Genomic DNA, 24,881 nt, shown 5'->3' with positions numbered 1-24,881 from the left:
ACCACATCTGACTAAAGACATGGAGGGTATATCTGCATCTCCAGAGAAACAGCTAGGCTGCAAAAAATCCTTCACAGACCAAGCTGGACAAGACAAAAACATGAAAATCCACAGAACTATAAGGTCCACAGCAGGTGGACAGCAAAAACAAAGCCAGGACTTATCTTTGAAGAAAAGCACAGCAAACTGGAGAGACCAGAAGTGATGTGAATCCTCCAAAAACAATGGACAACTGACACTGACTAAAGGATCAAGCAAGGCTATATAGCCCAGCCCAAATTGCAAAAAATAGATACACCTGATAAATGCTGCGATCCAACTACAGCAGCACTACCACTCATAACCACCGGAGGGAGCCCAAGAGCAGAATTCACAACAGTACCCCCCTCCCCTTGAGGAGGGGTCACCGAACCCTCACCAGAGCCCCCAGGCCGATCAGGACGAGCCAAATAAAAGGCACGAACCAAATCGTCAACATGAACATCGGAGGCAACAACCCAAGAATTATCCTCCTGGCCATAACCCTTCCATTTGACCAGATACTGAAGCTCCACCTCGAAAAACGAGAATCCAAAATCTTCTCAACCACATACTCCAACTCCCCATCAATCAACACCGGGGCCGGAGGATCAACAGAGGGAACAACGGGCACCACATACTTCCGCAACAAAGATCTATGGAACACATTATGGATGGAAAAAGAGGCTGGAAGGGCCAAACGAAAAGACACTGGATTGATAATCTCAGAAATCCTATAAGGACCAATAAACCGAGGCTTGAACTTAGGGGAAGAAACCTTCATAGGAACATGACGGGAAGACAACCAGACCAAATCCCCAACCCGAAGCCGGGAACCAACACACCGACGACGGTTAGCAAAACGTTGAGCCTCCTCCTGAGACAACACCAAATTGTCCACCACATGAGCCCAAATCTGCTGCAGCCTGTCAACCACAGAATCCACACCAGGACAATCAGAAGGCTCAATCTGCCCTGAAGAAAAACGAGGATGAAAACCAAAATTACAAAAAAAGGCGAAACCAAGGTAGCAGAACTAGCCCGATTATTAAGGGCAAACTCGGCCAATGGCAAGAAAGCCACCCAATCATCCTGATCAGCAGACACAAAGCATCTCAAATAAGTTTCCAAAGTCTGATTAGTTCGCTCGGTCTGGCCATTTGAGCATGAAAAGCGGAAGAAAAAGACAAATCAATGCCCAGCCTAGCACAAAAGGCCCGCCAAAACCTAGAAACAAACTGGGAACTCTCTATCGGACACAATATTCTCCGGAATGCCATGAAAACGAACCACATGCTGAAAAAACAACTGAACCAAATCAGAATCTATGGGGTATTTTCAAGAGGAAGATGAGACACCAGACCCAACAATGCAGACGAGCTGAAGGCTGCTATCAAAGCAACCTGGGCTTCCATAACACCTCAGCAGTGCCAGAGGCTGATCGCCTCCATGCCACGCCGCAGTGATGCAGTAATTAATGCAAAAGGAGCCCCAACCAAGTATTGAGTGCAGTTACTGAAAATACATTTCAGTAGGCCAACATTTCAGATTTTAAAATAATTTTTCAAGCTGGTATTATAAAGTATTCTAATTTACTGTGATAATGACTTTTGGATTTTTATTGGCTGTAGGCCATAATCATAAACATTAAAGGGAACCTGGCTCCGGCGCAGGTGTACTTTGTTCTGCCCTGTTGAGGTCAGACAAAGTACTGCAGTGCGCAGGCGCCGGGCCTCTGACCTTTCCGGCGCCTGCGCACTGCAGTACTATCCTCTGCCCTCAAGAGGGCAGAGCAAAGTACGCCTGCGCCGGAGCCGTGGCTTAAGATCAGAAGAGGACGTCTTGTAATGAAGATGGGAGGCGCCGCAGCGGACCAGAGACGCCCATCCGACCGGACCAGCAGCGGGACCGCCCCTGGGTGAGTAAAATCTAACGTCTTTTTCTCCTTTTTCAGGTAACATCGGGGGCTTATCTACAGCATTACAGAATGCTGCAGATAAGCCCCTGATGCCGGTGGGCTTACCTCACCCGCGATTTTCGGGGTGACAGGTTCCCTTTAACAGAAGTAAACACTTGAAATGGATCACTCTGTTTGTAATGACTATATAATATAGGAGTTTCCCTTTTTGAATTGAAGAACTGAAATAAATTAAGGTTTTGATGATATTCTATTTTTGTGAGAAGCACTTGTATATTACCATGCACTCCATGAGTCTCTTTAGTTAAGTATTGTGTTTTTACTTCCTAGTAATTTTAGAATTTAATGCAATGTGGCAAAATCACTGGCAAGGTGCTGGAGGGGAGTTATGTTTCGCTGAGGCTATTGGCTTCACTGATTTAAAACCCAGAAGTTTTCCTCCAGCACAATAATGGTTGTGAGGGGTTAACTAGCCATTTTGTTCAAGGGCTGGGTTTTTTGTGGACAATGGTGGTTGTCCACCTTATCTGCACCCCAGAGTATGGTCTGGGTCTTAAATAGTCGGCCTCCAGAGGCAGTCAGTGTTCTGTAAAATAAACCAGTGGAAGATTTAAAGAGATGGTGTTCCCATTTTTATTTCTGTGTACCTCTGAGTAAGCTGATTTACCACAAAATGTACACTTGCACTTTTATGCAAAAACCTTTTAAAACAAATACAATTTTTTAAATCTAATTTTTAAGAATTATTTTTAATCAGTGGCGTAGGAAGAGGGGTGCGGGGGGGGGGGGGGCGGTCCGCCCCGGGCGGCACAATGCGGGGGGCGGCCGGCGCTGCAGGAGAAGAAGAAAAAAAAAAAAAAAAAGACGCCCCTTTAAATCTTCGGGCGGCGCCGTCCGCCGCCACGACCAGGGCCAGCTCCCCCCACCCCGGGCCCCGCCCCCGCCCCCCGCTCTAATACTCACCTCTCCTGGTTCCTGCGGCTTCAGCGTCCTCTGACTCTGCGACGTCTCAGAGCAGAGGGCGCGATGACGTCACTACTGTGCGCGCCGCTCAGCCTCTCTGTCCTGAGCGTCGCAGAGCCGGAGAGACGCTGACTGCACCGGACCTGCGCTAGGAACGGGAGAGGTGAGGATTTTACTTTTTTTTTTTCTTTATGTCTGACTGGGGGCAATGCTGGACACACTGGGGCAATACTGGAGACCATGGGGCAGATTGCTGGACACACTGGGGCAATACTGGAGACCATGGGGCAGAATGCTGGACACACTGGGGCAATACAGGAGACCATGGGGCAGAATGCTGGACACACTGGGGCAATACTGGAGACCATGGGGCAGATTGCTGGACACACTGGGGCAATACAGGAGACCATGGGGCAGATTGCTGGACACACTGGGGCAATACAGGAGACTATGGGGCAGATTGCTGGACACACTGGGGCAATACAGGAGACCATGGGGCAGAATGCTGGACACACTGGGGCAATACAGGAGACCATGGGGCAGAATGCTGGACACACTGGGGCAATACAGGAGACCATGGGGCAGATTGCTGGACACACTGGGGCAATACAGGAGACTATGGGGCAGATTGCTGGACACACTGGGGCAATACAGGAGACCATGGGGCAGATTGCTGGACACACTGGGGCAATACAGGAGACCATGTGGCAGAATGCTGGACACACTGAATACTGGAGACCATGGGGCAGATTTCAGGACACATTGAGGCAATGCTGGAGACCCTGGGGCAGACTTCTGGACATACTGGGGCAATACTGGAGACCATGGGGCAGATTGCTGGACACACCGGGGCAATACTGGAGACCATGGGGCAGATTGCTGGACACACCGGGGCAATACTGGAGACCATGGGGCAGAATGCTGGACACACTGGGGCAATACTGGAGACCCTGGGGCAGATTTCTGGACACATTGAGGCAATGCTGGAGACCCTGGGGCAGACTTCTGGACAAACTGGGGCAATGCTGGACACTGGGGCAGATTGCTGGACACACTGGGGGTAATATGCTGGACACACTGGGGCAATGCTGGACACTGGGGGTAATATGCTGGACACACTGGGGCAGACTGCTAGACACACTGGGGAAAGGCTGGACACACTGGGGGCAGTGCTGGACATACTGGGGCAGATTGCTGGACACACTGGGGGCAGTGCTGGACATACTGGGGCAGATTGCTGGACACACTGGGGGTAATATGCTGGACACACTGGGGCAGATTGCTGGACAACATGGGGGTAATATGCTGGACACACTGGGGGCAGGACTTGAGGCATGGGCAGAATGTAGATACGGGGCATGATTGGAGACACGGGGCAGGATTGGATCATGGGGCAGGACGGATACGATGGAGGCTGGTGGGGCAGGATGGGGAGATCATATGGGGTAGAATGGATACTCATGAGGGCAGGATGCGAGAACATATGGCTGGAGCCAGGAATGAGATAAACGGGGCCAGGGTGGGGAATAGTTTTACCATAGGGGATAATTAAGGGATATTATTACTGCAGTGATGTATTTATTTTATTTTTTGAGTATACTGTTTTAAATGGGGGGGGCGGTCCTGTTACTGTGCAGAGTGACACTATATCGCCTTTTTATCTTCATGTGGTGTAATGTAGAAGTTGTGAAAAATTAAGTAATGTGTTCTGCAAGCGGAGCTCGAGATAACTGTGTTATTTCCTGCAGAAACGAGTCCTGGCTGGAAGGAATGATGGCGGTCTGTGCTGGATGAAAGATGAAGGACTTCACCTAGAGACGTCACTGGTGAGTCAGTGTTACCTATACACTGACACTATACACTGTATACTATATAGAGGTCCTGTGTATAATGTCACCAGTGATCTCTGTATTACCTCTACACAGACACTGCATACTAAGTACAGATCTCCTGTGAATACTGGCACTTATGGTGATAGTATTGTGGTTTTTTTTTTAATTACTGATCAGTATTGTAGTATTCAGTCACTATGTGGTGGTAATATGTGGTCTGGAAATGGTGTTGTGGTATTTGTCCCTTGTATGTAGTATTATTCGGTCACTATGTGGCCTGGTCATGGTGTGGTGGTATTAAGTCACAGGTGTGGCATGTGGGGGTGACACCATTAGACCCAGTTTAAGTTCTACAAAACAGGAAAACCATTTTTGGTAACCTTTGTGTGTATTGAGCGGGGGGGAAGGGGGGGGGGCGCCAAACTCGGGAACAGCCCCGGGCGGCAAAAGCTCTAGCTACGCCTCTGATTTTAATTATCCAGATTTTATACACATAATTTTTGGACTAATATAAATAAAATTATATTCCCTCCCCTCTCTTTCCTCCCTTTCCCTCTGTCCCCTGTTCTCAGTAAGCAGTTTTAAATTTGTAACTGTAAATCAGCAGGTAATTATTTACATGCATGATAATAATCACAGTTAATGGAAATACTCTCCGTTCATGAAGATGTCCTGTAGTACATTTTTAACATAACCTAAACTGCTGCAATAATTGTTTGCAGTTGTATATAATATAGAAATGTTACAATTCTGTATTTTGTGCATTTATTTGCAAATTTAACTCATCTGTTCCCACTCTTAATTTTGTTTTTATCAAATACTGCTGATTATATCTTTTTTTCCTTCTAATTAACTATTTAACACACAAATTTGTAATAACTACTTTCGCTCCTTTTAAATATTTATTCTATTTTCAAAAAAAGTTTTTTTCTTTTAATCTTTAGCTTCTTTTTTTAACATCTTTTCTATAGATTCACATAACTTTAGTGATGAGCGAACGTGCTCAGATAAGGTGTTTTCTCAGCACTCTCATGTGCTAATAGAGTATCTTCGGCGTGCTCGAATACTATGCTCGAGTCCCCGCTGCCTCATATCTTGTGACTGACAACCGCAACTCATGCAGGTATTGTCTAACCCCAGGGTCGGACTGGGGTGTCTGGGGCCCAGAGGGGGAATTGACCCTTGGGGCCCACCCTACAGCTATATGCAAATAACTTAGCTGTTATCCTTGATATATTGGATCGTCGACTGTAAAACACAGGCGGCTGCTGTACCTCTACTGTGCACAACCACAACTGTGATGTACAATTACGGTAGTTTGCATTAAAGGGTGCTATCCACAGGTTAGGTAGGTGCTAACTTAATGATCGGTGGAATCCGACCATTGGAAACCGCAGCGATCGGAAGAATAGGGAATTTTTATCCACGACAGGACACTTTTATCCCCATTTTAAAATGGAGATGCAGATGGGCTATCTGACCGCAGCTCCATTCATCCCCTTTGGGGGCTTCCAGAAAAAGCCAAGTGCAGCCCCTTAGAGAATAGATAAGTGGTCGAGTCGTACATGCCGCTCTATACTAATGGGGATAAGAGTTCACATTCTGCAGATCGGTGCAGGTCCCATCAGTCAGACCCCCACCAATCTATAACTTATCACTTATCCTTTGGCCACGTTTAGTATTTGGTCAGTATTTTCCATCAGTATTTGTAAGGCAAAACCAGGAGTGGTACAATCAGAGTTGAAAAGTAACACGTCACCACTTCTGTATTTATCACCCACTCCTGGTTTTGGATTACAAATACTTACACAAAATACAGACCAAACAAGCCTTAGGATAGGTGATTACTTGTTTTCACTGTAGAACCACTGTAAGTGCATATTTGCTACTGTTTAATAGTCAAAGGACAGGGAGGGGTTAAACATCCAAATATTTAATCTCTATTGGAAATCAAGAATCTCCTCCTTGTTGATATAAGAGAGAACAAGTGACCTCCATACACACCACAATCCACTATACCGAGACCAATAATACCACATACAAAAGGAACAAATACCGCCACACGATGACCAGAACACATATTATCACCACATAGTGACCGAATAATATCACATACAGGGGACAAATACCACCACACTACGATCAGACCCCACAGTGACTAAATAATAACACATACAGGAGACAAATACTGCCACACCACGACCAGACCACCTATTACCACCACATAGTGACTGAATAATACCACATACAGGGGATTAATGCAGTCACATCATGACCAGACCACATAGTGGCCAAATACTACCACATACAAGATAAATGCCACCAAATCATTACCAGATCACATATTATCACATATAGTGAGATTACTACAATACTGATCATTAATAAAAACCACAATACTAATAACACTAATGTTACCATTGGTGACATTATACACAGGAGCTCCATATATAGTGTCAGTGTACAGATAATAGAGACCATTAGTGACATCATACACAGCAGCTCTGTATATAGTGTATAATGTACAGATAATAAAGTGATCATCAGTGACAATATACACAGGAGCTCTGTATATAGTGTCAGTGTACAGGTAATATAGTGATCACCAGTGACATTATACACAGCTCTGTTCACAGAATACAGTTTATAGGGTAAGTGTACAAGTAAAACACTAACTCACCGGTGATGTCTGTAGTTGAAGTCTTTCATCTTCATCCAGTGCAGACCGTCAGCACTTCTTCCAACAAGGACTTGTCTCTGCAGAAAATAACAGTTATCTATAGTTGATCGCTGCCAGAGCACATTCCCCACTATTTTTCCCTACTTCTACACTATGTCAGATGAAGAAAAAAAGACATAGTGCCGCCCTGCTCAGTAGCAGGACCCCTTTTTGTTCTCCCCCATGGAAGATCGTAACCTCAAAAGAAAATTGCAGCAGTAATAATGTCCCCTGATTGGCCCTACAGTAATTATGTCCCCACTTGCCACCATAAACCACTAATGTATGTTCCTCATCCTGACCTGCATACAGTAATTATGTCACCCCTTTATTTAATTAGGTCCCAGATCCTGGGCCCCTTTAATGTCCCCATCCTGGACCCCAATGTCCACTTTAATAAGGTCCATATCATGGGCCCTTTCCAGTAATAATGTCCTCATCCTGGGCCCCTATGTCCACTTTAATAATGTCACCTCTTATGGCCACTGCCTTGTCCAATCACAGAGGAGAAGGATTCGTCTCACCTTCTTGTGCTCCTTGGCATCCTCTTGCGGCTTCATATTCGGCGTGGTCGTTAAAATGGCTGCCGACTCCCACTGTGACAGGGCGCTCTGCTCTGTGACAGGCCGCGAAATGACATCACATAGCAGTAACATTGAAAGGCTGCCGTCCTATCAAAGGCTGCAGGAGTCATTTAACAAAACTGCTATCTGACGCCGAAGCATGGCCTGTCTTAGAGCAGAGTGCCCTGTCACAGTTGCAGCTGGCATTCATCTTGATGTGCGTTGCCGCCAGGGTCGGCTCCAGGTTTTCGTGGGCCTCGGGCAAAAGAGTATCAGTGGGCCCCTTTAACACATGCCACGATTCCTGATGTACAGATAAAAAATACAGGTATAGTACAATATATGGGCACCACATAGTCCTCCATACAGTATTAGGCAACCACATAGTCCGTGATACAGTATTATGGGGAACCACATAGTCCGCCATACAGTATTATGGACCACCACATAGTCCTCCATACAGTATTATGGGCACCTCATAGTCCACCATACAGTATTATGGGCACCACATAGTCCTCCATACAGTATTATGGGCCCCATATAATGCTCCTCCATACAGCACATCATGGGCCCCATGCAATGCTCCTCCATACAGTATTATGGCCCCCCTGATCCTCCATACAGTATTATGGGCCCCCTGCTCCTCCATACAGTATTATGGGCCCCCTGCTCCTCCATACAGTAGTATGGGCCCCCTGCTCCTCCATGCAGCACATCATGGGGCCCATATAATGCTGCATACATAAAGAAAAAAAAATAAAATCCTCACCTCTCCCATTCCCACCTCAGGTCCCGTATACCCAGCGTCTCTCCCAACTCTGCGGTGACTAGCGGTGATATCACCGAAGCTGCACTTCCTGGCGGCCTGAACTAAGATAAAGTCTTCAGCGTTGGAAAATCAGCTGGTATATTCCCACGCTCAAGTGTTCATTTGAGTTCATGCCGCCATGGAGCGCAGATTCGGTGATGTCACCGAAGCTCCACTCCCAGCATTTCATTCATTCCCCAGTAGTTTACAACCGGGAGTGGTCGCATTAGCAGCGCTCCCGGTTGTAAATTGTATATACCCCAGATATGGATTATGGCGTGGGACTGACAATACGCCGGACAGGTACGGTTATATTGTTGGTTTTTTATTTTGACATTTCTTACAGGACATCCAGGGCTTCGTTTGGAATGGCAAACTAATTAAGTTGGAAAAACTGTATATCGTTTTATTTCATTAAAAGACTTTTTTCTTACTGTGTGTTTTATTAACCCTTTAACAACTATAGGATTAGTAATGGATAGGTGTCTTATTGACACATAGCCATTACTAAGCTGGCTTAATGTCACCTTACAATAGGAAGGTGAGATTAACCCCTCATTACCCCACTTGCCACCGCTACAGGGCAAGTGGGTAGAACCAGACAAAGCTCCAGAATTGGCGCATCTAATAGATGCGTGTTTTTAGGCTGGGGTAGGCCATATCCATGGCCCTTTACCAGCCTCAGAATAGCAGCCCGCACCTGTGAGTTTTGCCGGGTTGGTTTTAAAATATAGGGGGACCCCATGTCATTTTTTTCTGTCATTCATTCTCCCCTGCTCGCTGGCTGAGCATTGGAGAATAATGACAGCCGGCTTCAGCACTACATGCAGGGGAACAGCGGCTTACAGTAGCATTGCTTCCCCCGCGGCCGTCCGTGCACACGGAGGACAGTGTACACTGTTCTCTGTGTGCGGGACGTTTGGCAGCCCGTGTGTCCGGGTAAAAACGGACATGTCTGCGTGTTTTTCACATGGACACACGGTCCATCAAAACACGCTGACATCTGCATAGACCCATTCATTTGAATGGATCTAGCTGTGTCAGTATCTCCGGTACGTGAAAAAACTGTCACTACACATACCAGAGACACTGATGTGTGAAACCGGCCTAACACAGAGCTGTTATGCTGATCCACTGCCAGGATGGAGGTGTCAGGATCCTTCTTAATAACTGAAGCCAGAGCTGGGCTATTGATACAGTCGGCGTCCTGCTCTCTGAGCACTGCCATAGCCAGGGCTAGAGTTCATCCACTCTTGTCCACAAACCAATGTCTTGCTTGCGTGAGTGACTTTGAATCCAGCCCGAACTCAGACTTTAATTTAAGAGTAATCCATCTGAACTAAAGATAAATGTTCAAGTGGTTTAAGTGGTAAACCTCAATTCTCAGACTAGCTCCACCCGAAGGGGCCAACTAATGAGGCTCAGCTGGAGAGCAGATTTTCACAGAGACCATGAGCTGAATTAACACCATGTAACATCCTGTGGATGGAGTAAATAGACTTAAGGACAACCACACAAAAAAGGGGATAAACAGGTGCTGCTGTGTAGGGTATGTGCACACGTTGCAGATTTGCCTGTGGAATTTTCTGTGCAGATTCTGCATCTCTTGGCAGAAAACGCAGTTAAAAATCCGCGCTTTTTGATGCGGATTTTCATGCGTTTTTGTAACCTAAATAAAGATCTATTATTTAACAAAAAAAGAATTGTGATGTCATTTCTTTGTCCAACCTCTTCATTTACATACTCCATTGAAGAATAATGTTTACACACAGACAGACAGACAGATAGAGGTATCTATAGATAGATAGATAATACCAAGCCCAATGTTTACTAATGAGCCTAATAAAATGGTACATAAATAGTTAAATAAAGACACACACAAAATCTGCACACAATATCTTTAATTAAAAAAAAAAGGGAAAAAAATTACGTGAGCTTCCGCACAATTCTCTGTGCCAGAGAGGGAAAGCCGATGGCCGGGGGCTGATGTTTCTAGTTTGGGAAGGTGGTAATACCCATGGAGCTTCCCAAGCTATGAATATCAGCCCGCAGCTGTATATTTAGCCTTTACTGAGTATTAAAATAGGGAGACCCCCCAAAAAATGATGTGGAGTCCCCCTATAATTAATAGCCAGAAAGGCTATGCAGACAGCTTCGGGTTGATATTCATAGCCTATAGAGGGACCATGGATATTGCCTTCCCCCGGCTACAAATACCAACTCCCAGCCACCCCACAAATGGCGCATCTACAAGATGCGCCAATTCCGACATTTAGCTTCTCTCTTCCCACTACCTTGTAGCGGTGGCATATGGGGTAATAAGGGGTTAATGTAACATTTAATTGTAAGATGACATTAAGCCCGGTTAGTAATGGAGAGGCCTCAATAAGACACCTATCCATTTCTAATCCTATAGTAGTGAATTGGTTAAATAAAGACACAGCCGTTAAAAAATTATTTTAAAATTTTTAATTTCACCATACGCCTAATTCCCCGAAGCCATCAATCACCTGCAAAAAATAAAAAATAATAAACCAACAGTATACTCCCTGTTTTGACGCAGTCAATTTAATTATGAGTGTCCCTTGACGATCTCCCCTATAGAACAGTGACATCGGGTGATGTCAATGCTCTACAAGGCCTCCCACGATGCACTGACAAGAGATAATGGCTCCTGCAGTGCATCACTGAAGAGGTTACCTGAGTTCAGGCTCGCTATACGGCAATGCTGGGTGGGAATTTTCTCACACAGTGATGCCGGCAAGAGAATGAACTCAGGTGTTCTCTCTCCCGGCAGCGGCGGAGGGATACATCACAGAGGATTACCTCCACCTGTCAGTTCATCGCGGAGGCCCTGTAGAGCAGTCACATCACACGATGTCACTGTTCTACAGGGGAGATTGTCATGGGACGCTCGTTATTAGCTGGACTACAGCGGAAAGGTAAGTATAAGTTGGTTTATTATGTTACTTTTACTACAGAAGATTGAGGACTTCGGGGACTAGGTGATTGGTGAGTATGTACTGTATGTTATATGTTGTATGTACTGTCTGTAATATATGTCCTGTATGCTGTATGTTCTATGTTTTTGTGTTTACTACTGAACACATGCATTGTCCCATCATCGGCAATGCTGTCACTGTGAGCATTCATAACCGCATGGGAGCAGTAGTCCCATCAGACAATGGCTGCTTACACAGACCCGCACACACACATACAGACAGACCCCCACACACAGACACGCACATAGTCTCCGCCCACACACTTCCCTCCTCCTGATCTGCAGCGTTTCTCGCACCCACATCTGCAGCAAATCTGCAGATCTTTTTTAAACCTGCGGTTTTGCTGCGGATGTGCTTTACTCAATGGAAGTCAATGGGTGCAGAAACACTGCAGATCCGCAAAACAAACTGACATGCTGGGGAAAATAAAACGCTGCAAATCCGCGATGATTTTTCGGCAGCATGTGGACAACAATTTTTCATTTCACATAGAATAACATTGGTAGTGCACTACACTGCGGATTTGATGCAATTTCGCAAGTCCAAAAGCGCTGCAGATCTCCATCAAAATCTGCAACGTGTGCACATAGCCTTAAACTCTGAAGCACAGTCATGAGAGCCTGTTCATCCCTGGCATGCGGCTAACTTTAGCCTAGGGGCCCGGGGCACAGATTCCTTAAAGGGAAGGTGCCATCAAAAAAAAATTTTTTTCAGAAATTGTAAAAATGTAAAGAATTAATAATTACATTTTCTTAAAAAATATTATAATTTGTTTATAATTTAGTAAAATATGAAAAATAATTTGAAAAGTTTTGGAATTTCCACTTTTCAACACTAGGGGGAGCAGCTGCTGAAATTTCAGAAAAACCTAGTGTAGAAATAGCTCACATTACAGCACTGCAGTAATTATGGGCGGAGTCTGCTGACGTGTGTGATGTCACTCCTCTCCTCCCCTTCTGGGTGTTTGCTAAGGGATTAGAGAGGATGATATTCAGGAACCCAGTGAGCAGCCATTTTGTTGGTGACTGCAGAGTATGGCTGCCGTCACACTTTCAGTATTTGGTCAGTATTTTACCTCAGTATTTGTAAGCCAAAACCAGGAGTGGAACAATTAGAGGAAAAGTATAATAGAAACATATGCACCACTTCTGCATTTATCACCCAGTCCTGGTTTTGGCTACAAATACTGAGGTAAAATACTGACCAAATACTAATAGTGGACGGCAGCCTTAGGCTACTTTCACACTAGCGTTGTTGGCTGTACGTTGCAATGCGTCATTCAGGAGAAAAAACGCATCCTGCAAAGTTGTCTGCAGGATGCGTTTTTTCCCCATAGACTAACATTACCGACGCATTGCGACGTAATGCCACACGTCACAACTGTCGTGCGACGGTTGCGTCATGTTTTGGTGGACCGCCGCCACAAAAAAAGTTACATGTAACGTTTGTGCGGAGTCCACCATTTTCGACAGCGTATGCACGGCCGAAACTCCGCCCCCTCATGCCCAGACCTAACAATGGGGCAGCGGAAGCGTGGTAAGACTGCTTCTGCTGCCCACATCGGACATTTCTTTCACAGCATACGTCGGTACGACGCACTGCGAAAGGCTCGTACCGACGCTAGTGTGAAAGCAGCCTTATACTGACAAGTAGACGGTCACCGAGGATGGCAGGCAGCATGGATTCTGGGAGATATGTGGTGGAGGGAGCAGGGTGACAGCAGCACAGAGTATTTCAGGAGAGCAGTGTGCTGGTCTATAGGGGCCCCCTGTTTGGTGTGCGGAGCAGCCAGGGATTGTACATAGAGCGCTGTCTTTTATACACATGGATGGACCGTCTGCTCCACAGAAATCCAGGAAACATTTCTGCGGATTGATGGCCTGGTCTGATCCAGACTTTGCATGCAGACCCCATTCCCCTCCTCAGATCCTGTCTTCTCCATCCTGTCCTGGCGATGTGTGAAAGCGAGGCGACAGGCGCAGTCCGGGGTGACGCTGGGAAGGAAATGTAGCCATATAGTAACGATAAAAATGAGACCCCTCTCTTCAGCTGCCTCACCAGCCTTCCCCTGACTACACCTAACTGGAGGTCATGCTGTCCCCTCTAATACCCCAGACCCGCGTGCAGGTGCTCAGCCAGAACCACCATAGAATGGGTCCGCTTTCTGAAGATAATACTGCCATAGTGTTCTCACATAATACCGCCATATAGATCACACACAATACTATCAAATAGATCACACAATACTGTCATACAGTTCTCACATAATACCACCATATAGATCACACATAATACCGCCAGTGTTCTCACATACCGCCATATAGATCACACATAATACCGCCAGTGTTTTCACATACCGCCATATAGATCACACATAATACTGCCATAGTGTTCTCACATAATACCGCCATATAGATCACACATAATACCGCCAGTGTTCTCACATACCGCCATATAGATCACACATAATACCGCCAGTGTTCTCACATACCGCCATATAGATCACACATAATACTGCCAGTGTTCTCACATAATACCGCCATATAGATCACACATAATACCGCCAGTGTTCTCACATACCGCCATATAGATCACACATAATACTGCCATAGTGTTCTCACATACCGCCATATAGATCACACATAATACTGCCAGTGTTCTCACATAATACCGCCATATAGATCACACACAATACCACCATATAATTCTCACAATACTGATCAAGCATAATACCACCATACAGATCACATAATACCGTCATATAGATCTCACATAATGCCATAATACAGCATGACGCCCGCAGCTCCTGTTATCGTACACATTGAGTTGCGTGTGCAATGGGGAAAGATATGCAGGGGGGAGAGGAGTGTATAGAAGTGGATTAGATACACGGTTCACCAGACAGTATCACACAGGAGAGGATTAGATACACGGCTCAGCAGACAGTATCACACAGGAGAGGATTAGATACACGGCTCAGCAGACAGTATAGGATTAGATACACGGCTCAGCAGACAGTATCACACAGGAGAGGATTAGATACACGGCTCAGCAGACAGTATCACACAGGAGAGGATTAGATACACGGCTCAGCAGACAGTATAGGATTAGATGCACAGCTCAGCAGACAGTATCACACAGGAGAGGATTAGATACACGGCTCAGCAGACAGTATCACACAGGAGAGGATTAGATACATGGCTCAGCAGACAGTATCACACAGGAGAGGATTAGATACACGGCTCACCAGACAGTATCACACAGGAGAGGATTAGATACACGGCTCAGCAGACAGTATCACACAGGAGAGGATTAGATACACGGCTCAGCAGACAGTATCACACAGGAGAGGATTAGATACACGGCTCAGCAGACAGTATCACACAGGAGAGGATTAGATACACGGCTCAGCAGACAGTATCACACAGGAGAGGATTAGATACACGGCTCAGCACACAGTATTACACAGGAGAGGATTAGATACACGGCTCAGCAGACAGTATCGCACAGGAGAGGATTAGATACACAGGTCAGCACAGTATAGTGATAGATGCAGGGTCTGATGTCCTGTGAGGAGCTACAGTGAGGTCGAGCAGCACAGAGATTCTCCCCATCCCCCTCTGTTACCTCTCTGCAGCTCCAGATAAGAGGACATCAGACCACAGCACTTCACCCTCTCTAGCGATTCTAGAGATTACAGGCAGCAGAGGACAGGGAATGGCCGCTGAGTGTGAGAGGAGACAGATGGAGCTGCCCCTCCAACAGCACGGCTCTACAGTGGAGCTCACAGTCAGGTACACTCCACTGTAGGCTAAAGCAAGATGGCGCCGATCTCCTGCCTCTGCTGTGATGTGGAGACCGCCCAGGGGGCGTGGCCACATCAGAGCAGAGAAGCTTATAATGGGAGCTATGGGGTCGGACGCCGACTGCTGAGTCCTATGCCCAGGGCAGCCGTATGTGAAGACTGTAAGGGTACCGTCACACTATACGATTTACCTACGATCACGACCAGCGATATGACCTGGCCGTGATCGTAGGTAAATCGTAGTGTGGTCACTGGGGAGCTGTCACACAGACAGCTCTCCAGCGACCAACGATGCCGAGGTCCCTGGGTAACCAGGGTAAACATCGGGTAACTAAGCGCAGGACCGCGCTTAGTTACCCGATGTTTACCCTGGTTACAAGCGTTAAACTAAAAAAAAACAAACAGCACATAATTACATTCTGGTGTCCGTCAGGTCCCTTGCAGTCTGCTTCCCGCACTCAGTGACTGCCGGCCGTAAAGTGAAAGTGAAAGCACAGCCGCTGTGCTCTGCTTTCACTTTACGGCCGGCAGTCACGGTGCGGGAAGCAGAGACGGCAAGGGACCTGACGGACACCAGAATGTAAGTATGTGCTGTTTTTTTTTTTTTAGTTTAACGCTTGTAACCAGGGTAAACATCGGGTAACTAAGCGCGGTCCTGCGCTTAGTTACCCGATGTTTACCCTGGTTACAAGCGAACGCATCGCTGGATCGCATCGCTAGATCGGTGTCACACACACACCGATCTAGCGATGACAGCGGGAGATCCAGCGATGAAAGAAAGTTCCATACGATCTGCTACGACGTACGATTCTCAGCAGGATCCCTGATCGCTGCAGCGTGTCAGACACAGCGATATCGTAACGATATCGCTGGAACGTCACGAATCGTACCGTCGTAGCGATCGAAATGTTATAGTGTGACGGTACCCTAAGTGTCGTGCAGCTACACTTACAGTCCTGCAAATGAAAATGGCGGCGCCCAGTGGCAGAAAAAAAAATGAATAAAAAAAAACCAATAAATACTATGCACTTGAAAATAACTTATGAAAATAAGGAATTAAAGAGGTTTTTTTTTTTTTTACAATATTAAAACGCGGCACTTTCCCTTTAAGTAAAGCCAAATTTAAGCACCTAAGGCTCTTGGCCAAGACTTTTTAAAAAAGCGCACACTCCTTGTGCTTAGATTTTGACATACATTTCTTCCCCGACAATAAATGACAGGAAAGAAAAAACCTCATTACCAAGTGAGCTTTCACGAAGATCACTTACCACTCTAAGTCAATCAAATGGTACTGGATTAAGAGGAGGACACTTCACCGCAGAGGCTGAATGCTGAATTGTCCACTTTACTGGTGCTCAACTGACTGGACCTGCTAATCTTTGAAGTACTCAGTTTCTCACTGACACTGCCGCTCCTGGGGCTTCCCATCAGGCTACAACTGCATATGCTGCTTCTCTGCGTCTAGCTCGATCTTTCCTGGAGGGGACAACTGGAGCATGGAAGTGCTCACCCAGTGGCCATACCGCACCTAAATGTGGAACCTGCACCACACGATCCAGGTCACCTGGCTCCAGCGCATTATCTAGTGTGACTCCCGGCATGCGCATATATCAAGCCGCATCAGATTTGGCCATCACCACCCTGGAGATGCCGCTCCCGTGTATCCGCATACAAGTGAAAGTCCCCTTGGACCCACCGTGGTGCTACCCACGAATCTGCACTGACCGAGGCAAGGAAGGGACTGCTGCCTGAGCCGACCAGCCAGGCCTGGGAAAGGATCAAATTCTTCCATCTTCTATCTTCAGGTGTGCTGACGCTTTTAAGACCTTCCCCCGTCAAGTACAGGAAACCAACTTAGGTCGTGGAGAGACACTGCCCTTTTACTCTGTAGCTTTCCTGTCCTTGTAGAGCAGATCCCCTCTCTCAGGTGATGCTGTCATGAGTGATAGGAAAATTATGTTATCTGAGCACCCTTGTGTGCTAATAGAGTATCTTTGGTGTGCTTGAATACTATACCTTTTTGTTAGGCAATCTCTGCATGTGTTAAACAGCCGCAGTGACTCTAGCATTATTTTCGGTGTGCTTGAATACTGTCTATTAGCATATGATTGTGCCCGGATAACACCTTATTGGAGCACGTTCACTTATCACTAACCAAATCCAAGGGCCCGTTTTAGACAAATTGTGGCCCTAGGCAAAATTCAAAGTGGGGTCCCAGATTCTGAAATATTGCACTAACAACAGCATTACAGTCAATTCAGTGCATTGAAGTGTGTTTTGAGTTAGTAGCGACATTTTTAAGCGCCAAGAAGCCATTCATATAACAAAGACAATATTTCTGTCCAAGGAGGAGACCATGCATACCAGGATAGAGATGATGGGGCCATGCGTACCAGGATAGAGATGATGGGGCCATGCGTACCAGGATAGGGAAGAAGGTGCTATGCATACCAGGATTACCTAACAAACAGGCAATTCCCACATGTATTCAAGCTGTCTAGCAGCCGCAAATCATGCAGCTGCATCGACAAAAACTAAATCTCCGAGCACGCAGAAATACTCGGAGACAACCCGAGCATGCTCGGAGAAACTCGAGTAACGAACATACTCGCTCATCACTAGTACCTAATCTATGGGTTAGGGCTGGGATAAGCGTGGTAGTGAGGTTGTAGTGAGGTGCGGGGAGATGAGTAAGTTCTCTTTCAATGATGGTGGGGGGAAGGTTATGGGGGAAAGGCAGTAGTCTATCATTCAAAGGAGTTGTGGTGGTTGAGTAGTATAGACTTGCCAGATTTGGTCAGTCTTATTTTTTAAATGTGCGGCAAAGTCTTCTGCAGAGATGAGGGAAGTTGGATGGGGCAGTAGTTGTAGGAGGGAATGCAAAGTTTGGAATCACTGTTTCCGGTTGTGAAATAAAGAAGATATGAGGGTTGTGAAGTAGTCTTGCTTAGAAGAGGCGAGGGAAGACTTGAATGTGAATGTTGCTTGCTTGAATGTGGTGAATTCTTTTAGTAAGTGCATTCTCTTCCAGCACAGATCAGCAGCCCTGTGCAGGTGCTGAAGTTTTTATGAGGTTGGTGTGCCAGGGTTGTCAATATCTGATGCAAGTGTGGAGTTGCAGAAAACATTGTCATTGTGAGTGTAATGGAATGATGAGATGGAGGACAGCATTAGAAGAGAATCCAGAGTGTGTGAATGTCTAGGTGTGCAAGGTTTCTGCGAAGGTGTACTAGTTGCTTGTCCTGTTGGGGGTAGAGGACAGGGATGAGAATGTGAGTAAGTAGTGGTCAGAGTTAAATAGGAAGCAGAGGTGATTGAAGATAAAGTCTAATGTATGTCATTCTGTGAGGGTGGCTAAGGAGGATCACTGATTAAGAGCAAAGAATGAAGCAAGCGACAGGAGTTGGTAGGCTGCCGAATAATGGGTGTTAGTGAGGATGTTGAAGACACCCATGATGATGGTGGGAATGTCAGTAGAGAGAAAGTGCAGAAGCCTGGCAGAAAAGTAGTTGATACAATCAGTGACGGGGCCTGGGGGTCATTATATGATGGCCACTTTGAGGTTGGAGGGAGAGTGGATAGAGTTCATTTCCAAAGAAGGGAAGATAAGGGAGGGTAAAGGTGAAATTGCGTTGAAGGTGTAGTTGTTAGAAAGGTGAAGACCAACATCTCCACCATGTCTATTGCCAGGGCACAGAGTGTGGGTGAAGTGAAGGCCACCATAACAGCACAGCAGGGAAGGCTGTATCGGAGGGTTCAACCATACTTCAGGATAGTTGCAAGCTGTAAAGAGATTGAAAATCACATGGAGGTTATTGTAGATGGAACGGACATTCCAAAGCACTCCAGAGAGAAGGCGCAGCAGAGTGTGGGTCAAGGGAATGAGCTTTATGTTGGGGAGATTTCAATAGTTTCTAGCAGTCAGGTAGTCATAGAAGGGAGAAATAATTAGGGGTGTCAGCTGTGGAGGTCCAGGATTGGGGAATTTATCGTCAATAGTGAGGAGACGCAGAGAGAGGGAGAGGAGATGGGAGAAGGAAAGTGCTCGGCTTCTTTTGTGTGTGTTTAGTAGGAGTGATGTGAGGTTGAGGAGCAGGTCTGCAGATGAGGTCAGGTGAGATAATTATTTGTTTGTAGCGTGCTGAGGTTTGGGGGTAGTGAATGAGAGGCTTGGGGTCGGGAAGGTAGTGTAAGCACTAGTGGGAAACTAAAGAGGTAGAGGCATTCAGCAAACAATTGTAGCTCTTACCTTCTGGTCCATTTCTGTTTGATTTCTAATTGGTACTTAATAAGCTGCAATTAAATGGAGTTATATGGACCACATTCATCATAGGCCCAGAGCTTCAAATTTATACATCTTTAATTGCACATGAATGATACTAGGTGTGAACAGAAGAAAAAAGCCACAGGGAGACGGGTCAGAAAAGGGATGATTTAGGAGCTAATATGAACAGTTTGCTAGTTACACAGCACAGGATAAAAACACATTCCAAAAAAGACAGATATACAGATGTGAACTGGAATCAAAAGGACACAATCAGATTTGAGGAAAATTTTAATCAGGAAACAGTAGACATAAAAAAACACACAGATTTACAATCTTTGGAGTAATTGGAATAGCGACCCCACTAACTTGTAGATCAGTGTTCCCCAACTCCAGTTCTTAAGAGCCACCAACAGGTCGTGTTTTCAGGATTTCCTTAGTATGGCCCAGGTGATGGAATCGTTGCCTGTCTAGATGATGGAATTCTCACCTGGGCCATACTAAGGAAATCCTGAAAACATGACCCGGTGGCTCTTGAGAACCGAACTTGGGGAACACTGTTGTAGATAGATTGGAAGTATGTTGGCCCAGATAGACTTGGTTGGCTCCCAAGTCCACCGAATATGTAACATGATGCCTCTATCAGACCAGCATCTCCAGCAAACAGGATCCAGCTTATAAATGGTGGAAGACATCCAGTCACTGGCTACATATCAAACCTCCCGACCTGGTCTACTGACCCTTTTGTCTAGAATCTTTTATTTTTTCATTACATTTCCCATCACGGATCCGAAATGAGATCTTTCTTCACTGCAGTCTCAACTCCTAAAATTTTTCTGGTTGGGTGGGTGAAATGACATCTCCCCTCCATGTGACCCCTGACTCCTCCCCTCCTGTGACCTCATCACAGGTCCTGTGTACACAGAACAGCCATATATGTGGTGTGCGGCTCTGCAGGTGGAGGTATGTTGAGATTCTCATGCTCGTGTCCATTTCAGTTCACATAAATATTGGGTCACTTTTCCTTCTCGTCATTGCCCGGTTTTCATCCAGTTTCTGGGTCTTAAATATTCGGTGTAATTATTCATCACCTACATAAATCTGTATTGTACGGAAGCCCATGAAGAAGTTTCCCAAGTGTCTTCTAGCAACCATTTTATGAATAATGGACATCACACAGATACCATCCATGTGCTGCAGTTTTTGTGTGGATCCATTCAAAAGATACATTTAATTAAGAAGAATGTGTAAATCAGTATTTTTGTAATTCACAATTATTAAAAATTATGTTTTATTCAAAATATTACAACCACTCATCTTTTATACATCAGTAATGTTGTTTAAATGTCACATATTCGATGTTTGCAGACATCTTAGTGCTATATTCTCTTGTTTGTATGATATAATAAAAATTATTTTTATTTTTATATAGCTCTAACATATTCCGCAGTGCTTTACAGTTTTGCACACATTATCATCACTGTCCCTGATGGGGCTCAAAGTCTTAATTCCCTATTATTATTATTATTTATTATTATAGCGCCATTTATTCCATGGCGCTTTACATGTGAGGAGGGGTATACATAATAAAACAAGTACAATAATCTTGAACAATACAAGTCACAGCTGGTACAGGAGGAGAGAGGACCCTGCCCGCGAGGGCTCACAATCTACAAGATCAGTATGTCTTTGGAATGTGGGAGGAAACCGGAGAACCCGGAGGAAACCCAGGCAAACATGGGGAGAACATACAAACTGTACCTTGTACCCGTTCACACTTGTTTTATTCTGTTGGGAGGAGCCATTCAATTTTTTTTTAATTAATCAGCACAATGCAGTACTACATAGGACAGCTCCATCAATTGTGCAGTGGCCAGGCCAGGTACTGCAGATCCACCCACACTCGACTGAATCGGCGCAGCCATTATAGTGCGCTGTGGCTGGTATACATTTGATGGAGCTGTGTTGTGCAGCTCCAAAACTGATCCCATCCATCCGCTGTTGGAACCATGAACAGTTAATTGGCCGAGGTGGCCCAATGATAGGCTATCAATGTAAAAGCTCCTGACAACCCCTTAATTGAACTGTCTGGAGGTATGATTTGATTACGTGGGAATGTCTGAATAGTTAAGTTGTAGATTCAGCAATTATAGTTGATTTTTTTGCATCTGTGCATTGTTTAATGAGTTACATGATTTCTTTGCTACACAAGCTTCTGTAACTCTAAAGTTTCGCAAATCCTTTATACTTACACCTGATTCCTGTGGCTGGGGGTGTGTTCCCTCTAGTTGCACCATTCTCTATTTACACGGAAGAGACTGCTGTAATACGGGAAAGGCTACTCTGAGAACAGCATCTCAGAATCACAGTGGAGACGAACTCAAAATAATGCCCAACCGGTTTCACTTTTTGGCTTTATCAGTGGTCAGATGTAGGGTTGAGCAAAACGGATCGGACAAATTCAAAAATCGTTTCATGAAACCCGACCCGATCCAAGTGTGGGATCGGCCATGAGGTCGGCGATATTCGCACCAAAGTCGTGTTTCGTATGACCCTTTCAGCGCCATTTTTCAGCCAATGAAGGAGGACGCAGAGTGTGGGCAGCGTGATGACATAGGTCTTGGTCCCCACCATCTTAGAGAAGGGCATGACAGTGATTGGCCTGCTTTCTGTGGCGTCACAGGGGCTATAAAGGGGCATGCAAGCCGACCGCCATCTTACTTCTGCCGATTGTAGCATAGGGAGAGGTTGCTGCAGCTGCATCAGAAGAAGGGATATAGTTAGGGAGGGAAGATTAACCCCCAAACTGCTTGTGCTGTAGCGATTTCCACTGTCCAACACCACCATTTTTTTGCACGGACAGTGGAGGCTAGATCTTTGTGCATCAGCTCTGTAGCTTATTAGGCTGCCTTATAAGGCTCCCTGATAGCTGCATTGCTGATTGCACGCTGCTGTGCAAACCAACTGCTTTTTAACCCCTTCGTGCCATGCGCCGTACTAGTACTGCGCTGCCGGCACTGCATTTGTGCCAGCAGCAGTACTAGTACGGCGCACCGATCACCGCGGTCTCGCGCTGAGCGCCGCGGTGATCGGGTGCGGGTGTCAGCTGTATATGACAGCTGACACCCCGCAGCAATGCCCACGATCGGCGCTATCGCCGATCGCGGGCATTTAACCCCTCTGATGCCGCTGTCAGTAGTGACAGCGGCATAGAGGGGGATCGCGCAGGGACGGGGGCTCCCTGCGCTCTCCCACCGGAGCAACGCAATGAGATCGCGTTGCTCCGGTGACCCGGAAGGAGTCCCCGGATCCAAGATGGCCGCCGGACTCCTTCCGGGTCTCAGCAACTCTCAGCAGGCGCCGGAAAGCCAGCTAAACTGCCTGTCAGATCGTTGATCTGACAGAGTACTATGCACAGTGTCAGATCAACGATCTGATCTAATACAGTGATGTCCCACCCTGGGACAAAGGTAGAAAGTAAAAAAAAAAAAAAAATAGAATGTATAAAAAGAAAATAAAAAAATCCCCAAATAAAAAAAAAAAACATTTCCCAGTAAATCCATTTATTTATGTAAATTAAAAAAAAACAATAAAAGTACACATATTTGGTATCGCCGCGTCCGTAACGACCCGCTCTATAAAACTATCCCACTAGATAACCCCTTCAGTGAACACCGCAAAAAGAATAAATAAAAAACAAGGCAAAAAACATTGCTTTATTATCATACAGGCGAACAAAAAGTGGAATAACACGCGATCAAAACGACAGATATAAATAACCATGGTACCGCTGAAAACGTCATCTTGTCCCGCAAAAAAAAGCTGCCATACAGCATCATCAGCAGAAAAATAAAAAGTTATAGCTCTCAGAATAAAGTGATGCAAAAACAATTATTTTTTTATATAAAATAGTTTTTATTGTGTAAAAGCGCCAAAACATAAAAAAAATTACATAAATGAGGTATCGCTGTAATCGTACTGACCTGAAGAATAAAACTGCTTTATCCATTTTACCACACGTGGAACGGTATAAACGCCCCCCCTAAACGAAATTCAGGAATTGCTGGTTTTTGTTCATTCTGCCTCCCAAAAAATCGGAATAAAAAGCGATCAAAAAATGCCATCTGCCCGAAAATGGTACCAATAAAAATGCCAACTCGTCCCGCAAAAAACAAGATCTCACATGACTCTGTGGGCCAAAATATGGATAAATTATAGCTCTCAAAATGTGGTGATGCAAAAAATATTTTTTGCAATAAAAAGCGTCTTTTAGTGTGTGACGGCTGCCAATCATAAAAATCCGCTAAAAAACCCGCTATAAAAGTAAATCAAACCCCCCTTCATCACCCCCTTAGTTAGGGAAAAATAATAAAATGTAAAAAAATGTATTTATTTCCATTTTCCCGTTAGGGTTAGGGCTAGGGTTAGGGCTAGGGTTAGGGCTAGGGTTAGGGTTAGGGTTGGGGTTGGGGCTAGGGTTAGGGTTGGGGTTAGGGTTTCAGTTATAATTGGGGAGTTTCCACTGGTCAGGCACATCAGGGGCTCTCCAAACGCGACATGGCGTCCGATCTCAATTCCAGCCAATTCTGCTTTGAAAAAGTAAAACAGTGCTCCTTCCCTTCCGAGTTCTCCTGTGCGCCCAAACAGTGGTTCCCCCCAACATATGGGGTATCAGCGTTCTCAGGACTAGTTGGACAACAACTTTTGGGGTCTAATTTGTCCTGTTACCCTTGGGAAAATAAAAACGTGGGGGCTAAAATATCATTTTCGTGGAAAAAAATATTTTTTATTTTCACGGCTCTGCGTTATAAACTGTAGTGAAAAACTTGTTGGTTCAAAGCTCTCACAACACATCTAGATAAGTTCCTTGGGGGGTCTAGTTTCCAATATGGGGTCACTTGTGGTGGGTTTCTACTGTTTAGGTACATCAGGGGCTCTGCAAATGCAACATGACACCTGCAGACCATTCCATCTAAGTCTGCATTTCAA

The 24,881-nt window shown here is 45.6% G+C and overlaps 1 protein-coding gene across 2 annotated transcripts in view; it reads left to right on the top strand.

The window, feature by feature from the left end:
- Nucleotides 1-4,654: 4,654 nt before the first annotated feature.
- The window catches only part of LOC138663705 (oocyte zinc finger protein XlCOF22-like), a 469,510-nt gene continuing 449,283 nt past the window's right edge, over nt 4,655-24,881 (top strand). The window contains exon 1 of one of the 2 annotated variants that reach the window (XM_069750009.1): nt 4,655-4,725. The gene's annotated coding sequence lies outside the window, so the exon portion shown is untranslated. Of the gene's footprint in view, nt 4,726-20,812; nt 20,856-24,881 lie in introns of those variants that run through there. The other variant, XM_069750011.1, reaches the window with a different exon arrangement.

The sequence above is a fragment of the Ranitomeya imitator genome, chromosome 2, assembly GCF_032444005.1.
Source record: "Ranitomeya imitator isolate aRanImi1 chromosome 2, aRanImi1.pri, whole genome shotgun sequence".
Lineage (NCBI taxonomy): Eukaryota > Metazoa > Chordata > Amphibia > Anura > Dendrobatidae > Ranitomeya > Ranitomeya imitator.
Note: the sequence above shows the minus strand (reverse complement) of the source record. Positions and strands in the feature narration are given on the sequence as shown.